This window comes from Pleurodeles waltl, chromosome 7 (genome assembly GCF_031143425.1).
Source record: "Pleurodeles waltl isolate 20211129_DDA chromosome 7, aPleWal1.hap1.20221129, whole genome shotgun sequence".
In the NCBI taxonomy this organism is placed as follows: domain Eukaryota; kingdom Metazoa; phylum Chordata; class Amphibia; order Caudata; family Salamandridae; genus Pleurodeles; species Pleurodeles waltl.
Window position 1 is genome coordinate 394,606,750 of NC_090446.1, and position 19,539 is coordinate 394,626,288.

A 19,539-nucleotide genomic window follows, 5' to 3' on the forward strand; every position below is an offset into this window, starting at 1 on the left:
AGGTTAGACATATAGGTGACTTATAAGTTACTTAAGTACAGTGGTAAATGGCTGTGAAATAACGTGGATGTTATTTCACTCAGGCTGCACTCGCAGGCCTGTGTAAGAATCGTCAGATCTCCCTAAGGGTGGCAAAAGAAATGCTGCACCCCATAGGGATCTCCTGGAACCCCAATACCCTGGGTACCTCAGTACCATATACTAGGGAATTATATGGGTGTACCAGTATGCCAATGTGAATTTGTGAAATTGGTCACTAGCCTGTTAGTGACAATTTGGAAAGCAGAGAGAGCATAACCACTGAGGTTCTGGTTAGCAGAGCCTCAGTGAGACAGTTAGGCATCACACAGGGAACACATACATATAGGCCACAAAGTTATGAGCACTGGGGTCCTGGCTAGCAGGGTCCCAGTGACACATAACAAACATACTGACAACATAGGGTTTTCACTATGAGCACTGGACCCTGGCTAGCAGGATCCCAGTGAGACAGTTAAAACACCCTGACAGACATATACTCACAAACAGGCCAAAAGTGGGGGTAACAAGGCTAGAAAGAGGCTACTTTCTCACAATGCCTTGGTGGATGACCAGGATAGTTGAGATGATCGATTGCATTGCCATCCCCCCTTAGGCACAGGGGGAGAGGAAGAGCAAATTTGTAGGTAGATGTGAGGCACGCAGTGCAGGTGACAGTCATATTGGTCAGGCTTGCATGTGTACCTATCAGCACTGACCCCTTATGGTTACCAACTGCATCCCATCCTCCCAATAACATATTCAAGTTACTGTGGATCTATGGTTGAAAATTGACACTGATGATGAGGAAATCTGGGCCCAATCTATGTGAGGTTTACGCTGCCTTTGCATCATTACATTTAGCACAAAGGCAATGCACACCTCATTTGGTTTGGTTCCTAATCTTGTTGTGTGTCGCTTTGGTGTCAATGAAATGATGCTAAGGCAGCCTTGCCGTTGCATTTATCAGGGCCATTGTCTTTTCTGAAATGTGAGTTGGAGTGCGTGTGTAATTAGATGTAGAGTGTAAGCCAATAATCTGTACATGCTCCACACAATGCTGACACTGATGGTTGCTTGTCTCAATTTAACAACTGCAAAACATGAGCAGTGAGGAACTGTGAGCATTCAAGAAGATGGCAGTCCGCTATAGACATATCCTGGCAGTGGAATCTGGGTTCCAGAGGATGGCACGCCGCTATCACACAGAGAACTCAACCGGGGAATTGCGGGCATTCACCCAAGGGGGCCCCACACTGGCACTGGCCACACAGAGGAGACCAAGCTCCACAGTGGTGCAGGGGGCACAGCTGCCACCACAACTACAGCCCCAGCTGCAACACCTTTCACATTACTTCCACAGACCACACCACCTGCTGCCATGGACCAGAAAATGCTCGAAGATCTGCAGATGGACGTGACACTAGTTTTGAAAAGGTTGGACAGTTTGGAAAAGGAGGTGGCAGCAAATACCAAAACACTGAAGTACATAAAAAAAAAAACTCAGGAGGGCAAAGCTGTGATTGGCTTTGGAACTCTCACCCCCAGTTCTGTCCCCTCCCTCCTCATTTGTATTAATGTTTTATAGTGGGTTTTAAGGGGTTAGTGTTAGGTTAGAGTAGGTATGCGGTTTAGTTAGGATAAGTCGGTTTGGGGTGGGTTTTCTACTTTTTACATGTTACTTTGTAGGTGGGTGGGTAGGTGGTTGGTAATGTTGGGGTATATATGTGTTTAAAAAAATATATATTTGTTAAGATATAGTTAGTATATGTGTAGTTTAGTACACGTTGTATTGCATGTGTGTCTTATAACATAAGGGGGGCTGGGGGGCCAATGTTTAGAGTGTGTTGTTAAATGTGTTAGTTAAGTTTAGCATATGGTAGTTAGGGTTAGTTGTTGGTTAAGTATAGTTAGAATAGGTTAGGTTAGGATAGGTTTTCTTCTTTCTTATTAGTTTAGTTTCATTGTTATTAAAAATCTTTGCGAACTCCCTTACTTCATGTGTCATATGCTTGTGTCTCAGGGTCTTCCCATGAGTGCACAGTGAAAATTGTATGTTGGCCTAGGGATTCCGTCCTGCCTCTAAATCCCTCTCTTGACATGTTCATCACCTGTTTACAACTGACACATTGGCAGCTACAACACATCTACTTGTCTATGCATCTGCCATCCATTGTACCCACCACTCAAGGTGACTATGTTAACATTGTATTGGACAGGTATGTGTGGTAATTCAGTTGTCATTATTAGGGTCCTGTGTAGGAATGTTGGGCACTGTGGCACATCTGACAACAGCCTACATTTTATATCTATCATGCTAAACTGACCAATGGCAATTACAGATGAGGTTAAGCACCTCTGTTTCACACCAATGTGTTCTACTGGTAGTCCCAGCTGACAATATTGCCCGAGAAGTGTTTCACAGCCATTCCTGTTGTATGTAGTGGGTGAAGCATACGTGTGTTCTATATTTTTTACATACTCAGTGAATTGAGTGTAGGGGATGAGACAAGCATTGTTGTTCATCATGTAGGAACCTTGTGCGTAGATATGTGCCCCCATATTCTTGCACTCTTGTACTGACACCCTGTGACTAAAGACATGTTACACACATCACAATTCCTAAGCGTACTAGATGTGCAATATTTACAATGTCCAGGTCTGAGACCCCATTAGTGAAATCCATTCAATTGTGACACAAGACAAGTCCATGGTTGAGGGACATGTCATGGGACACACTTGGGAGAAGTGTTGTTAAGTGCGGAGGAACATGATTTGCCAATTTGTAGGTGAGATACGATGACAGATCATAGCAGACAGGTCAACAGTGTGTCTTTGAAGAGTGCACATATCCAACTGTGCTTACACTGGCATGATCTCAAGCAAAGGACAAAGGAAAACACTGGCCACGTAGCATGGGCTGGTGCTACCGGGATCTCTTACAGCTGAAGATGATCTGTTCCACATCTTCATCTTCTGATGTGTGTGGTGTCTCCTCTGCCCTTGATGGCGGAGGTGGGGAGGTAGAGGGGGCCACACGCACTTCAGTGGTTGTAGATGTGGACTCCCAATTCCCGGCAGCTGCCATCTGTGGAACAACATATGGTATCACTGCAGCAAGGAGGAACTGCTGATTTTTTCAAATAGCAGCAACATCTCTGTGATAGGCAGCCATGTATGCCCTGAGGGAGGCCAGTTCTTGGTGCATGGAATCCATCTTGTTCTCAAGCACGCTGCTGCCAGTTTGGGAGGGCAGTTGTTGTGGCTTCTCCCTCATAGCAGCTGTGTCTGTGCTGGCAGGTCGTACTATTGAGGTGTTGGGTGGGGCATCTGGGATGGCTGCTACATCATTACTCCTCCTTGCGACTGGAGGTGGTGTCTGGAGGGATACAAGGACTTCTTGGAGGGTCTCTTGGCTGATGGTTGTCAGCTGGTCATCCAGGTCATCGGGGTACTCCAGGACAGGCAGATCAGCAGGTGAGCCATCATCCTCTGCAGTGAGATTGTTCAAAACGTTCTGTGTTGTGGCAGTTGATATGTCACGTCACTGACTTGCTATTGGTGGCTCATTGTTGTATTAGTTCCCAAACATTTTTCCTGCACTTCATGGTTGCAGTCTATCAGCCCTTTGCCCCACCTGAGTGTCACATGAGGGGAAGCTCAGGTGAGGCAATTTGCTACGTCATATCTACTAGGTGTGATCTACATCCTTTCTGTGGCTTGACACCATCTTATCATTGCCAACCCTCTCTATGCATCCATTTGCATGGTGAGGGCTTTCAATGGGTGTTGTAGTGCTCAAGCCACAGCACCACACATGTCAATGTGCCGCTGTCCCAGTCTTACATGTTTCACTTCCACCCATGCAGTACTGTAACCTTGCACCACCCCAGGGTTGGCATTGCCAGGACGCTATGCTATTGCTGCCATTGATAGCTTCTCATGTTGATGTATGTGTATGTGTGCTACATTGCAGAGCACACATGGACCTAGCTGAGTTCAATTTCATCTTCTGTCTGTGCAGGTAGGTGCACTTTCCTACACACCTATTATCTCCCCCTCAATGCAGCCATCCTTGCACCGTGATCCATGAGATGCAGCATGGTGGCAGTACAGCTCATTTGAAACAGGCACAGGGGTCGACCTAGGAATGGCCAGCATGGGTATAATATTTTAGCTGTGTACATCATTATAGATGTGACAGTGACTAATGGTAAATGAGTTTATGGACATGGCCAGTTAACTGGAGTTGAACTTAGGTCAGGATCTCAAGCTAGTTTGATGGTGATTCTGCAGGTAGTCATACTGGTCCCTCATTTCAAGTGAAGAAATCCTATGACCACTTGACTGCCATTGTCTATATGACCACCCCCAGCAGTGCAGGTGGTAGTGGCAACTGTTGTCAATGGGGAATGCCCCTTGGGACAATGGCCTATCACTGGCAGGTTTTCAGCATCTCACAGATTGGCAATGGCACCTATCTTGTGACACCAGACCAGTATTACATTCAACGCTATACTCCACATCTGTTCCCGCATTTCCACCAGCCTTTGCATGGCAGTGATACCCCATGCAAAGGTTGGTGGTGATGTGGTGTGGTGTGCCCCTGGGCACCCCTACACAGCCCATGCACTTGGCATGGGCTGTACATGGGGTCCCATGCCCTGCCCCTTTGCCCTTTCCACTTCCTGATTTGCAGAGCTAAGGACAGCGTGTCCTGTCACACCCAATGCACCCCGAGACTGGCATTGACTCAATTTGATCCATCAACAAAGTTGTGCTAAGTGCCCCACAGAGCTAACATGGGCAGACATATTTCAACCCCCCATCACAATGTGTGACTAATCATGCCAGCGGCAAAAGGTACACTGCACTGGCAGTCTTATTGTTAGATCTGACAGCCTTAGGGTGGTCACCCCTAACTTTTTGCCTGCTGCCCTCCACTTTTTAGATACTGTTTTTGCTGGTTTTAAGACTCTGCACACATTACCACTGCTATCCAGTGCTAAAGTGCATATGCTCTTTTCCTTTAAAAATGGTAACATTGGATCATACCCAATTGGATTATTTAATTTACTTATAAGTTACTAGTAAATTGTGCTATGTGTGCCCAGGGCCTTTAGATTAAATGCTACTAGTGGGCCTGCAGCACGTATTGTTCCACCCACTTAAGTAGCTCCTTAACCTTGTCTCAGGCCTGCCATTGCAAGGCCTGGGTGTGCAGTTTCACTGCCAATTTGACTTGGCATTTAAAAGTCCTTGCCAAGCCTAAAACTCCCCTTTCTCTACATATAAGTCACCTCAAAGGTAAGCGCTAGGTAACCAATAGGGCAGGGTGCTGTGTAGGCAAAAGACAGGACATGTACCTGTGTAGTTTAGATGTCCTGGTAGTGTAAAACTCCTAAATTCGTTTTTACACTGCTGTGAGGCCTGCTCCCTTCATAGGCTAAGATTGGGGCTGCCCTCATACATTGTTTGAGTGGTAGCTGTTGATCTCAAAGGAGTAGGAAGGTCATATTTAGAATGGCCAGAATGGTAATACAAAATCCTGCTGACTGGTGAAGTTGGATTTAATATTACTATTTTAGAAGGTGAGCATTTCTCTGCACTTAAATCCTTCTGTGCCTTACAATCCACATCTGGCTGGGTTTAGTTGACAGCTCCCTTGTGCATTCACTCAGACACACCCCAAACACAGGATACCCAGCCTCGCTTGCATACATCTGCATTTTGAATGGGTCTTCCTGGGCTGGGAGGGTGGAGGGCCTGACACTTGTATGTCAAAGGACAGTAGCCTGCCCTCACACAAAGGACTGCCCCCCCCCCCCACCTACTGGGACCCTGACAGACAGGACTGAACTGAAAGGGGACCTTGTACACTTCTAAGCCACTCTTTGAAGTCTCCCCCACTTTAAAGGCACATTTGAATATTTAAATAGGGCCTCTGCCCCTACCAACTCAGACACTTCCTGGAGAATAAACTTGAACCAGAACCTGCATCCTGCCAAGAGGAACTGCCTGGCTGCCCAAAGGACTCACCTGTCTGCTTTCTGTGGAGGACTGCTGCCTTGCTGCTCTCTGGCTGTGGTGAAGAAGTGTTCTCCAAGGGCTTGGATAGAGCTTGCCTCCTGTTCACTGAAGTCTCCGGACCAAAAAGACTTCACCTCCAGAAGAAGGACTCCTTGTGCGGTGAAATTCCGACGCACAGCCTTCCAGAAACAATGCACAGCCTGCACCGCATTGAAAAATTCACCGCACACCGAATTGGAAGGACGCAGCGCCAGCTTAGCAACTGGAAATTTGCCGCACGGCCCACCAGATTGACACACAGCCGCGCCAGAATGACTCAGTCCGACTTCCAGAGAGGAATCCATGCAGCACCTGCCGTGCAGTAGAAAATTAGACGCAACGCCCGCCGAATCGCCGCAGCTCTTGTGACTTTGTCCTGCCAGCGCAGGAAATCCACATATCGTCCCCGGGGCGTCCGAAAACCCCACAATTTGAAGAGGATCCCTGACCGAGCGCCGGAAATCGATGCACAGCCATCCCTGCATGAAAACTAAACAACGCATCGCTGTGTGCAGCCCAAGAAATCGACACACACCCATTTGTTTCCCCGCATCTCCTCCCCTGCGGTTCTTTGTGGAGATTTTGCACGCAAACCAGGTACTTTGTGCTTGAAAGAGAATTTGATTGCTTTTAAAAGACTTAGGACACTTTATATCATTTTCACAGTGATATCTCAACATATACTTCTTGCATTTGAATCATTTTGACCTGCATTTATCCAGCTAAATACTATATATTTTCCTAAACACTGGGTGGTGGATTTTTGTGGTGCTATACTGTGTTGTTGTATGATTTAATGCAAAAATACTTTACACATTGCCTTCTAAGTTAAGCCTGACTGCTCAGTGCCAAACTACCAGAGGGTGGGCACATGATAATTTAGATTGTGTGTGACTCACCCTGACTAGAGAGAGGGTCCTTGCTTTGACAGGGGGTAATCTGACTGCCAACCTAAGACCCCATTTCTATCACACCAGGCTTTGCCATGCACCATCACCCACCCGTGTTGTATGTGTGTGTTTTTATTTCCCCATTCCTATGTGTCTCACATGGTTGTGTCAGAGTAGTTGTGCGCTCGGCCTGTAACTGTTGTGACCTAAAGTTTGCCATCTGTGGTACATATTTTCTGTAGTGGCACATTTCTGTTCAGCATCAAGATGTGTGATTCCACACTACGCCAGTTTAGTTGGTCTGGGTTAGGGCATGTTTTGATGGATACAGGACCACCCTGCTATTCCCCCAGCGCCTGCACAGATTATTGTTCCTGGCACCCAGGGGGCATCCTCACTGCATGATGGAGTGGTAGCTGCCTTATGTGGATGTGTTATCAATGTGCGGGGTTGTGGTGCTACCGGCACATGTCTGGGACAGTTGCAATGAGTTGTGTGCTGTGAGATGGAGCACACGTGTTTGGGCAAGAAGGCAAAACAGTTGCAAGGTGTATATACAAAGAGGCACATGCAGTAGTATTTATGTATATATCTCACGTTAATAGTAACATAGAAATATCCCAATCATGTAAGGAAAACACCACCTGAGTCCAAAGTACAAAAAAATAAAAAGAATCTGGTCTTTTGACCAATAGATAGAACACTTCGCACTTCCTCTTTGTTGTATAATCAGTCCGTAGTTTATTTATCTTCAGTAAAAGTCTTACTTTGTTTCAAGTATAAGTCTTATCCTTCTTGGTGTGAAACGTTGCATTTCAAAACCACCAACAGCGAACACGGGTTTCTTCTAGGGTGCTAACCCAATGGCTTCCTCAGGGCTAGAATTATATTAAAATAAACTCAATATAGGTAAAAAAAATGGTTACCACTAAACACATAAGCCCTCCACCATACTGAACTAAGAATGGGGACCAATATATTTTAAGTGTCACAAGTAGTCTACCAGTGATAATCCCTTGAATCAAAAATTGAAACTCAGTGACATACCCAAGTGCATATATATTCATAGTGGAACAAGATAGTTTGTGCGTCCATAACATATGAAACCCAAAGTTAATCAAGTATATTTGTGTAATGGCCCATGCACACCCAAGTGTAACAAAACCCAGTGGTACCTCAAATGGATAGGCATAAAAAATGTTCACAAGAGCCTACCTGATACAAGGCAAAGGCCCTCATTACAATCCTGGCAGTCGGTGTTAAAGCGGCGGTAATACCGCAAACAGGCCGGCGAAGAAAAAAATGGGATTACGACCGTGGCGGAAACCGCCAACATAGACAGCCACTTTAACACTCCGACTGCCACGGCGGTACAAACAAACAGCGCGGCGGACACCGCCAACAGACAGTCGGAAGACAATGTACCGCCGACCCTATAACAACAGGCCCATCCGCCACCTTTTCCGGGGCGGAACCAATGCGAACAAAAACACGGCAGAAACAGTACAGAGAAGGGAAAATACTCACCTCTCCGCACCCCACGAGGAACCCGGACGCTATGGAGCACGAATTGCAGATACTGCCGATAATGGTCTTCCTTCTCCTCTATCAGGAGCTCCAACGACGGCGGCAACAACCACGTTGATTACTACACCTACAACACAGGGCAGCGGGGAGGGAAAAGAGAGTGACACACACGCAACACCTCTACCCCCACCCTCACCCACAATACCATACACACAAATACATGCTGCAACATTACATATACACCCCCCTGCCTCCTGGAAGAACACAAGGACAAAAGGAAATGATTTGAACTAATGTAATCATGTAAAATATCATTATAAAAATTCAAAATCCAGTATATACAATTATGTACACCAACTACACAAGTCCGGATAGTGCACCAATCATTATCCGTGGACCACTGGGCCCAAAATGCATGGGCGAGGCCCACACATGATACCTGACTCCAAAAGGAGAGAACACTGGAGGGGCATCAGATCAAAAATATGCAGGCACCTCGGGGGGGGGGCACCTCAGCCTGATGAACGCACAACGCCACTGCTCCACGAGGGGGCTCCATGCCCACAGTTTGGTCCTGGGGAGTGCAAATCCACAGTCTCTCAAGTCTTTCCAGTGGGTGGTTTGCCCACTGCTTTATCCTGGGGAGTGCAAAGCCACAGTCACTCAAGTGGATGTCATTCTCCACTGGTTCTAGTGGGGGCTTTGTGCCCAGAGTGCTTCATCCTGCCAAGGACTGAGGTAGTGGATGTCATTCTCCACTGGTTCTGGAGGGGGATTTGTGCCCAGAGTGCTTCATCCTGCCAAGGACTGAGGTAGTGGATGTCATTCTCCACTGGTTCTGGAGGGGGCTTTGTGCCAAGAGTGTTTCATCCTGCCAAGGACTGAGGTAGTGGATGTCATTCTCCACTGGTTCTGGAGGGGGCTTTGTGCCCAGAGTGCTTCATCCTGCCAAGGACTAAGGTAGTGGATGTATCACTCCACTGGTTCTGGAGGGGGCTTTGTGCCCAGAGTATCTCTCCACTGGTTCTGGAGGGGGCTTTGTGCCCAGAGTGCTTCATCCTGCCAAGGACTGAAGTAGTGGATGTCATTCTCCACTGGTTCTGGAGGGGGCTTTGTGCCCAGAGAGCTTCATCCTGCCAAGGACTGAGGTGGTGGATGTATCTCTCCACTGGTTCTGGAGGGGGTTTTGTGCCCAGAGTGCTTCATCCTGCCAAGGACTGAGGTAGTGGATGTCATTCTCCACTGGTTCTGGAGGGGGCTTTGGGCCCAGAGTGCTTCATCCTGCCAAGGACCGAGGTAGTGGATGTCATTCTCCACTGGTTCTGGAGGGGGCTTTGTGCCAAGAGTGCTTCATCCTGCCAAGGACTGAGGTAGTGGATGTCATTCTCCACTGGTTCTGGAGGGGGCTTTGTGCCCAGAGTGCTTCATCCTGCCAAGGACTGAGGTAGTGGATGTATCACTCCACTGGTTCTGGAGGGGGCTTTGTGCCCAGAGTGCTTCATCCTGCCAACGACTGAGGTAGTGGATGTCATTCTCCACTGGTTCTGGAGGGGGCTTTGTGCCCAGAGAGGTTCATCCTGCCAAGGACTGAGGTAGTGGATGTATCTCTCCACTGGTTCTGGAGTGGTCTTTGTGCCCAGAGTGCTTCATTCTGCCAAGGACTGAGGTAGTGGATGTCATTCTCCACTAGTTCTGGAGGGGGCTTTGTGCCCAGAGTGCTTCATCCTGCCAAGCACTGAGGTAGTGGATGTATCTCTCCACTGGTTCTGGAGGGGGCTTTGTGCCCAGAGTGCTCCATGTGCATTGTGGCCGGTACAATACACTTGCCTGGGTGTGTGTGCCATGAGATTGCCGAGGTACAGGTAGCATGATACGCCATGGAGGCAGAGACATACCCCACACTGCTGCGGCTTCACATTCCATATGCAGGTGACAACTGTGATGACAGTGATGCTTCATGGAAGCTGCCCAGGGTCCTTTAACTCACCACCAGCCTCAGACCACTGACGACTGGGGATGGTAGCCATGTCTGCGGTGGTGCCACTGTCTGAGGACGTCGCGGGGCCACTGGTGGTGTTTGGGGCAGTGTCAGTCGTGGCGGTGCTTGCAGCGGTGTCAGTCGTGGCGGTGCTGGCTGCGGGGACTATGGCGGCGGTGTTGGCTGCGGGGACTATGGCGGCGGTGTTGGCTGCGGGGCTGTGGCGGCAGTGCGGATTGCGGGGTCAGTGGCGGTGGTGCTGGCGGCGGCGGAGCATGTGTCAGCACCAGCTGATTGAGAAAGCAGGATGTCTCCTGCAGCCTCGGACGGCTGCCCACCGGGGAAGAGGCTGGGGACTGTTGCAGCGGCTGTAGACGTGCCGCGGGTGGTGCAGGTGGCTGTGCAGGTGGCGGTGTTCGCCGTCGTACAGGTTGGCGTGGACGTGGACAGAAGGTGTGACACTGGTCCCTCAGTAGGTGATACCATGCCCTCTCCTGACCTGCCCTTCCGTTTTTTGCCCTTCCCCACCTTTGATGGTGGCGCAGTTGTCGTGCCACTATCCCCTTTCGTTTTCGCTGACCCCTTGGTGGCAGGTGTTTTTGGCTTCTCCCTCCGGGGTGTGGGCACCTTTTTAACCTTGGCAGCTGGCGGAATGTCCTTGCCCTTGCTCTGTGGCACACTGGCAGCCCTGATGGTTGGCGCACTTCATGAACCCGCAGTTGCTGGCACCACTGTGCCTGGGGATGTGGTGGCTGAGGTGCTGGGCTGGGACCTGGAAAGCCTGGCCCTAGGGGAAGGACGGGGACGACGACGGGGGGAGGTGAAGGGAAGAGGTCAAGGTTTGACAGGAAAAGTTTCTTAGACACACTGGGACGGGTAGATGGAGGGGGTTTGGGAGTGGAGGAAGAGGTAGTGGTTGTAGGAGGTGTGCGTCTGCTGAATTTGGGTGACGGTGCATGGGCTGGAGGCTGTCGTGAGGTGGATGGCTGTTGGGTGGGTGTGTGCCTGCATTTGTGTACTTTGGGAGGAGGGCTCACTGACACACTGGGAGAGGACACTGGGGATGTGTGAATGGTAGTGGAGGTGGTGAGTGCACGTGAGCGGTGTGTGGTGATGGGCATGCTGGTGATGGAGGTAATGGCTGAGGATGTAGTGCATGCAGGTGTGAGTGGAGACGAGACTGGGAGGGAGGAGGGAGACGTGGAGGAGGGGGACACAGTGGAGGAAGTGGATGTTGGTATGTGTGCATGGGTATGATGCTTGTGTGAGTGCCTGTGGGATGTGTGGTGCTTATGTTTGCCTGACCCACTCTTGTGTGTTGATGTGTGTGCATGCTGGTCTGATGGTGTACTTGGGATAGGCTGAGGTACAGGGAATTGGGTCTGGGTGGAGGAGGTTGGAGGGGGAAGGCTGGACACAGGAACAATAGCTGCAATCAGTGCTGAGGCCAGAGCCTGAAATGCTCTCTGTTGGGCTGCCACGCCAGAGTGAATGCCCTCCAGGTATGCATTTGTTTGTTGCAAATGACTCTCAACACCCTGGATGGCATTCAGAACGGTAGACTGCCCAACAGTGAGGGATCTCAGGAGGTCAATAGCCTCCTCACTGAGGGCAGCAGGGCTGACTGGGGCAGGTCCTGAGGTGCCTGGGGCTAAGGAGATGTCCACCCTCCTGGGTGAACGGGCACGGGACCCACACTGAGGGGCTGCTGGGAGGGCGGAGCTGGTAGCGGGGGTGGCGGCTGTACCTGTTGATGCGGTGGGCACAGAGGGGGCCGCCACCGCAAGGGAGCTCCCATCAGAGGAGGAGTCGCTGTCGCTGGTCTCTGGTCCTGTCCCTGCCGTGGAGCTCCCCTTGCCCTCCGTCCCACTGGTGGCTTCAGACTCGGTTGCTTCACCCTCCAAGGCCAAGTGGGATGCAGCTCCCTCCTGCTCCGGTGCCAGTGCTTCTCCACCTGATGATGCTATTGCACACAAGAACAGGGAGACCACAAAAAGGGGAGGAGAAAGACAGGAGAAAGACATGTTCAGTGCATGCAACACCACTACCATTGGCAGACACAACAGACACAGCAGCCCTCTGCACTACGCCATGCACTTATAGTTCCTAGATTAATCACATGCCCATGGAATACAAGGCCTAAGCCCGATTGCTGCACACCTGGAAGTCACAGGAGCCTGACTAAGTGTAGATGGATCTAACCACTAATGGGGTTGGGGTGCCACATAGCCTGCCTCACAAGGGACCTTGCCTACCAAGATCGCCCTGGCCTAGGGGAACCCACTGCCCACCTCCCCCACCCAACACCTCGTAATGCGCACAGAGTCAGCTGAATGAGAGTGTACTCACCCCCTTGTGGCTGCTGTGATGCCCTCAAGCGCCCACCCAACTCCGGATACGCCACCGCCAGGATCCGGAACATCAGGGGGGTCATGTTGCGACGGGCACCCCACCACGTTGGGAGGCCATCCCCAGCTGGGCCTCCGCCGTCTTCTTGCTCCAGCGGCGCAGGTCCTCCCATCTTTTACGGCAGTGGGTGCTCCGTCTGTGGTGGATATGGCCTTCTTCTTGTGGGCGCTGACCTAAAGGAATAGTACAGGGGCAAAGGAAATTCTTTACCCGTCCGGACCATCATACTCATTGGCCCCCGTTCCCACCCTTACCCTGACGCACATACACTCACCGTCCGCACATGCAGGCCTCAGCACCCCCCCATGTATCTTCCATCCACACCACTCAAAACAGGCATTGCCCATGCAGCATGCTCACAGTGTACTCACCTGTTTGTCTGGAGGACCGTACAGTTGCGTGTACTGGGGGAGGACCCCATCCACTAGTTTCTCCAACTCCTCCGAAGTGAAGGCAGGAGCCCTTTCCCCAGACACTGTAGCCATCGTCGCTTCAAGACACAGGTCACAGCAGCACTTGCAGTGTAGGTCCTCTCCTGTTGAAGGTCAGGTATCAAGTGAGTGTACAGACAGAAAATGGCGTCACCGCCGGAGTACATTGTTATTGGCTCCTCAGACCCATAGGGCCCAATGTTAACCAATGCAAAATTGTGCCACGGTCTTCGACCGCCCACTGCGACGGTGTAGAATGCCAGCGCAGTTACCTCATATTCCCTTGTCCCACCTTACAGGTCAGGCAGCCGCCATTTCAGGGTGCCACATGGCATTAATAATAACTGTGTCACACCAATGTAGGCCTTGAATACACACAGTTACAGGCACATTGCGGATTAATAAATGTGTGCAAATTACATTTTGTGATACCTCAGTGTTGGATGACTCTCTGCTCGCTGTTCTCCTCCATAGGGCACGTCCGCTGGGGCAGGTGATGAGATGGCGGCACCCTCCGGTGTACAGACCGCTGGTGGACCTGTCGACAATGAAAGACAGACACATCATAGTCACCTACAGGCTTGATTGTGCAACAGCCCAGGAACTGTGTGCCCAGTTGGAGCCAGACCTGATGTCAGCTATCTGCCATCCCACAGGGATACCCCCTCTAGTGCAGGTCTTGTCAGTACTCCATTTCCTGGCAAGTGGTTCCTTTCAAACAACAGTGGCCATTGCATCAGGGATGTTCCAGCCAATGTTCTCTAACGTGTTGTCCAGAGTGTTGTCTGCCCTGCTGAAACACATGCGCAGCTACATCGTGTTCCCTCAGGTGGAGGATTTACCCACAGTGAAAGGTGACTTCTATGCCCTGGGACATATCCCCAACATCATTGGTGCCATTGATGGGACACATGTGGCATTGGTACCCCCCCAGGAGTGAACAGGTGTACAGAATCCAGAAGAGCTACCATTCTATGAATGTGTAGATGGTGTGTTTGGCAGACCAGTACATCTCCCATGTGAATGCCAAGTTTCCTGGCTCAGTGCATGACGCTTACATTTTGAGGAATAGCAGCATCCCTTATGCGATGGGGCAGCTCCAGAGGCACCGTGTGTGGCTAATAGGTGAGGCCAAGGACCCTATACAGTGTGATTAGGTGTCTGGGTATGGGGTTGTCCCTAAGGGTTAGTGTGCATCTAACAGTTGTCCCTCCATATTTGCAGGTGACTCTGGTTACCCCAACCTGTCATGGCTACTGACCCCAGTGAGGAATCCCAGGACAAGGGCAGAGGAACGCTACAATGAGGCACATGGGTGAACTAGGAGGGTGATTGAACAAACCTTCGGCCTCCTGAAGGCCAGATTCCGGTGCCTCCATATGACAGGTGGTTCTCTCTACTACTCACCAAAGAAGGTGTGCCAGATCATCGTGGCCTGCTGTTTGCTGCACAACCTGGCTTTGCGACGCCAGGTGCCTTTTCTGCAGGAAAATGGACTAGCTGGTCGTCTTGTGGCAGCTGTGGAGCCTGTAGACAGAGAAGAAGAGGAGGCAGAAGAAGAGGATATCGACAAAAGAAACAACATAATCATGCAATACTTCCAGTGAGACACAGGTAAGAAGATGTCACTGCCTCCCATATCTCATACTCTTATTGGAGCTAGCATAAGTCTGTCATTTGCACTCAGTGTATGGACACTGACTTGTCACTTTGTCTTTTCATTTCACAGATGGGGGTCCCACTTTGTGCCCTCTGCTATATTTCCTCCAGGCCTACAGGTCTGTTACATCGGTATGTGCACAAGTAAATTGACAGTGCTTTATTCCATGGTTATTGCAATTACACGTTTGTGAAAAAGCAGACTGACTCCAGATTGTTTTGTGATTGAAGTGTGTTTATTTCTGTGCAAATAAGTGGAGGGGGTTGTAAAATGGGGAGGGGGGATGGTGGAGGAAGTTCCATGGCAGAGTCCAGTCTATTTGTTTCACAGGTGCATTGTCAAAAGGGGCATAGGAAGTGGAGCAATGGCAGTTGAAGGATGGACAGGGTGACAAAGTGGGACAGAAGGGTGACATTAAGGGGGGTCTCATTTCCTGGCGGGGGTCTTGGAAATGATTTCTGTCTTGTTCCTGAATCTCAGGGACCGTTTGTGGGGTGGTTCTCTATCTGCAGGGGGTGGGGTGCTGGCGTCGTGTTCCTGTGGTGGTGCCTCCTGTCCACTAGCGCCGGCGGAGGTGGAGGGCTGTTCATTGTCCAGGCTAGTGTCAAGGGCCCCTTGTTGTGCCACAGTGTCCCTCCTGGTGTTGACAAGGTCTTGCAGCACCCCTGCAATGGTGACCAGGGTGTTGTTAATGGACTTCAGGTCCTCCCTGATCCCCAGATAGTGTTCCTCCTGTAGCCGCTGGGTCTCCTGAAACTTGGCCAGTACCGTTGTCATCGTCTCCTGGGAATGATGGCAAGCTCCCATGATGTTGGAGAGTGCCTCATGGAAAGTGGGTTCCATAGGCCTGTCCTCCCCCTGTCGCACAGCAGTCCTCCCAGCTTCCCTGTTTTCCTGAGCCTCTGTCCCCTGAACCGTGTGCCCACTGCCACTGCCCCCAGGTCCCTGATTTTCTTGGGTTTGTGGGTTTGCCTGGGTTCCCTGTAGTGTAGCTGATTGAAGTGTCCTGGGGACAGAGGTATGGGCCCGCTGGGTGGGTGCTGTGGTGGTGTTTCCTGAGGGGGAGGCTCTGTGGTGGCTTGTGCCAGTGTCAGGGGAACCGACTGTCCCGAGGCCGCTGATGAGCCGGGCTGGTCATCTTGATCCAGTTGTGCAGAGCTGCTGTCATCACTGTGGGTCTCTTCTGTGGGGGGACTGGATATGTCTGGTACCTCCTGTCCGGTGACGTTGGGTAGGGGTCCTGCAGGGGTGTGAAGGCATGATTATTGCATCTGTTTGTGCCATCGTGTGCAATGGGTGAGTGACCCTGTACTCCAGTGCTTGCATTCTTGGCTTGGTCCTTGTGTGATATTTGGTTTGGGGTCTGTGTGGGTATCTGTAGTGGACATGCTTTGGTGATGGGTTTCCATGCTTTGGTGATGGGTTTCCATGCTTTGGTGTTGCATGCAGGGCTTGGTATTGGGATGGGTGGGTTGTGATAGTGGGGCATATGTGAGGTGTTGGAGTGATGGGGTGAGGGTCAGGGTGGGAGTATGTGATGGCATGCAGGTAGGGTGGGGGGGATAAGGTAGTAAAGATTTGACTTACCAGGTTCCAGTCCTCCTGCTACTCCTGCGAGGCCCTCAGGATGCAGTATTGCCAAGACTTGCTCCTCCCATGTTGTTAGTTGTGGGGGTCCACTGCCAGTCCTCTGTACAGCAATCTGGTGTCTGGAGACCACTGAACGCACCTTCCCCCGTAGGTCGTTCCACCTCTTCCTTATGTCATCCCTAGTTCTTGGATGCTGTCCCACTGTATTGACCCTGTCGACAATTCTTCGCCATAGCTCCATCTTCCTTGCAATGGAGGTGTGCTGCACCTGTGATCCGAATAGCTGTGGCTCTACCCGCACGATTTTCTCCACCATGACCCTGAGCTCCTCCTCAGAGAACCTGGGGTGTCGTTGAGGTGCCATGATGAGGTGTGGGTGATGTGTGAGGTGGTGTGTGTTGTGATGTGTGAGGGTATGGGTTGGTGTGTGTTATTTAAGGTGCGTGGATGTTGTGTAAGTGTTGGTGTTGTGTGACTGTGGATGCTGGTGTTGTTTATGGTGGTGTCTCTCTCTGGCGTGGTTTCAGAATTCTGGTTGTAAGGGTTTGTGGGTGATGTGGGTGTGTGCTTTATATTGGATTGTGTGTGTGGGTGTGGTGTGCGTATGTGTATCAGGTGTGTGTATTTCGATTTGTCCAATGTGGTTGTGTTTTGTATATGTGTGTGTATTTTGAACGTGGCGGTGTGTACTCCCAATGGAATACCGCGGTTGAAAGACCGCTGCGTTAATTCGTGGGTCGTGATAGTGTGGGCGTATTCCTGTTGGCGTGACGGTGTCGGTTTTGTTATCGCCAGTTTATCACTGACCTTTGGTGTGGCGGACTTGTGTGGGTGTCTGTATTATGGCAGATTCCGAGCTGTGGGTCGTAATACCTGTAGCGGAATTCCGTGGCTGCAGTGGTATGTTGGCGGTCTTCTGCACAGCGGTAAACGGCATTTACCGCCAGGGTTGTAATGAGGGCCAATGTGTTGGTTGTTGGTGGTTTCGAAATGCAACGTTTCACACCAAGAAAGGTAAGACTTATACTTGTAACAAAGCTGTGAAATACTTGGACCACAACATTTTTCATACAGAAGATTAAGACTTTTACTGAAGATAAATAAACTACGGACTGATTATACAACAAAGAAGAAGTGCAAAGTGTTCTATCTATTGGTCAAAAGATCGGATTCTCTTTAATTTTTTGTACTTTGGACTCTGGTGCTGTTTTCCTTACACAATTTGGATATTTCTATGTTACTATTAACGTGAGATATATACATAAATACTACAGCGTGTGCCTCTTTGTATATACATTTGGGTCTGACTAACGTTGTTTTTCAGGTCAAGGGATGAGGGTGTTTTCCCTTATGAGAGCACCGCTTAACTGATACAAATGCAACTTAATATGTGCCAACTGCTCAAAACGGCGACGGACGCGACTGACTGAACCCCCGAGCTAGGCTATTGTAGCCGTTACATGGGTAAACCTGTTGGTGCACATGCAGGTGGAACGCCATTTACCAGGGGAGACAGCTGATAGGGCAGGAGCCCTTTAAACATTTCTTCGCGCTCCCGCTGCGCGGGGAACGCCATTTACCAGGGGAGACAGCTGAGAGGGCAGGAGCCCTTTAAACATTTCTTCGCGCTCCCGCTGCGCGGGGAACGCCATTTACCAGGGGAGACAGCTGATAGGGCAGGAGCCCTTTAAACATTTCTTCGCGCTCCCGCTGCGCGGGGAACGCCATTTACCAGGGGAGACAGCTGATAGGGCAGGAGCCCTTTAAACATTTCTTCGCGCTCCCGCTGCGCGGGGAACGCCATTTACCAGGGGAGACAGCTGATAGGGCAGGAGCCCCTTAAACATTTCTTCGCGCTCCCGCTGCGCGGGGAACGGCAGGAGCCCCTTAAACATTCTTCGCGCTCCCGCTGCGCGGGCGGCGCCCGGGCGAAGCCCGGGCCAAGGGCGGGCCCGTCTTGCGCCCGTCATCGCCAGGAGGAGACTGGGCTGGGCCACCCCCCTAAAATTATGGTCTTTTTATATTTAGTTCTGGTATAGAGGCCTCTGTTGCTAGTGGTGTAATTTTCTATTACCTCTTATTTTATAGGGGCTTCCTTTCCTTACAACATCATTTGTACTTGATAGTAGGCTTTTGGGGCTGGGCTATTTTCTTCCTATAATTGTGGTTGAAATTACTTACTTTACTAGGCCAACGGTCAGTCGACATGGGGAAGAGGAAGGCCGATGAGGTAGCAGTATCCCAATCTAGGGTTAAAAAACCCAAGAAACGTTCTGCCGGGAAAACTGAGGGATCTTCAACCACTAAATTACAGCAATTCAAAGCAATTGATTCACTGTTTGAAGAGGTTGAGGCTATATTGAGGAGTCCTTCCGTTGTTGGTCCTTCTAGACCAGATACCACTCTTTCCAAAAAGATTCCAGATCTCTTCAAGAAAAAAAACCAGTCACATAGAATAGAGGTTAAAGCTGATTTACACCCTTTTCCTCAATCCCAGGGTGTAACCCCTTTACCTCCGGAAACCTCACCACCCTTGGTGGGGATAAATGGTCATCTAGCCGAAGAAGATGCACCCCATGTGAGGTGCGCGTCCCCTCCCCCTATTACCATTCCTTGTTCAAATAGGTTTTTGGTTTTGGCTTCAAATCCTGTAAGTCCTGGTTACTTACAGACCTTATGCGAAGAAGGTTCTGTTAAAAACTCTCTGGATGCAAAGATGGGCAATAATGAAGTTTCCCAGTTGGATATTATTTCTCTGAAATTAGATGATGTTAAAAGTCTATTGGTAACTTTGATGAACAAAATTGCTGGACTTCAGGGTCAAAAGTCTGGTTGTAACTGTAGTGTGCCCTATAAGTCTGTCCCCTCGTCTGATCTTCTGATGGATTCCACAAAACCCAGTCCCCTCAGTATAGGTGACAAAATGACATCTTCCTCTACACACAACACCGTTAGGTGTATTAATGA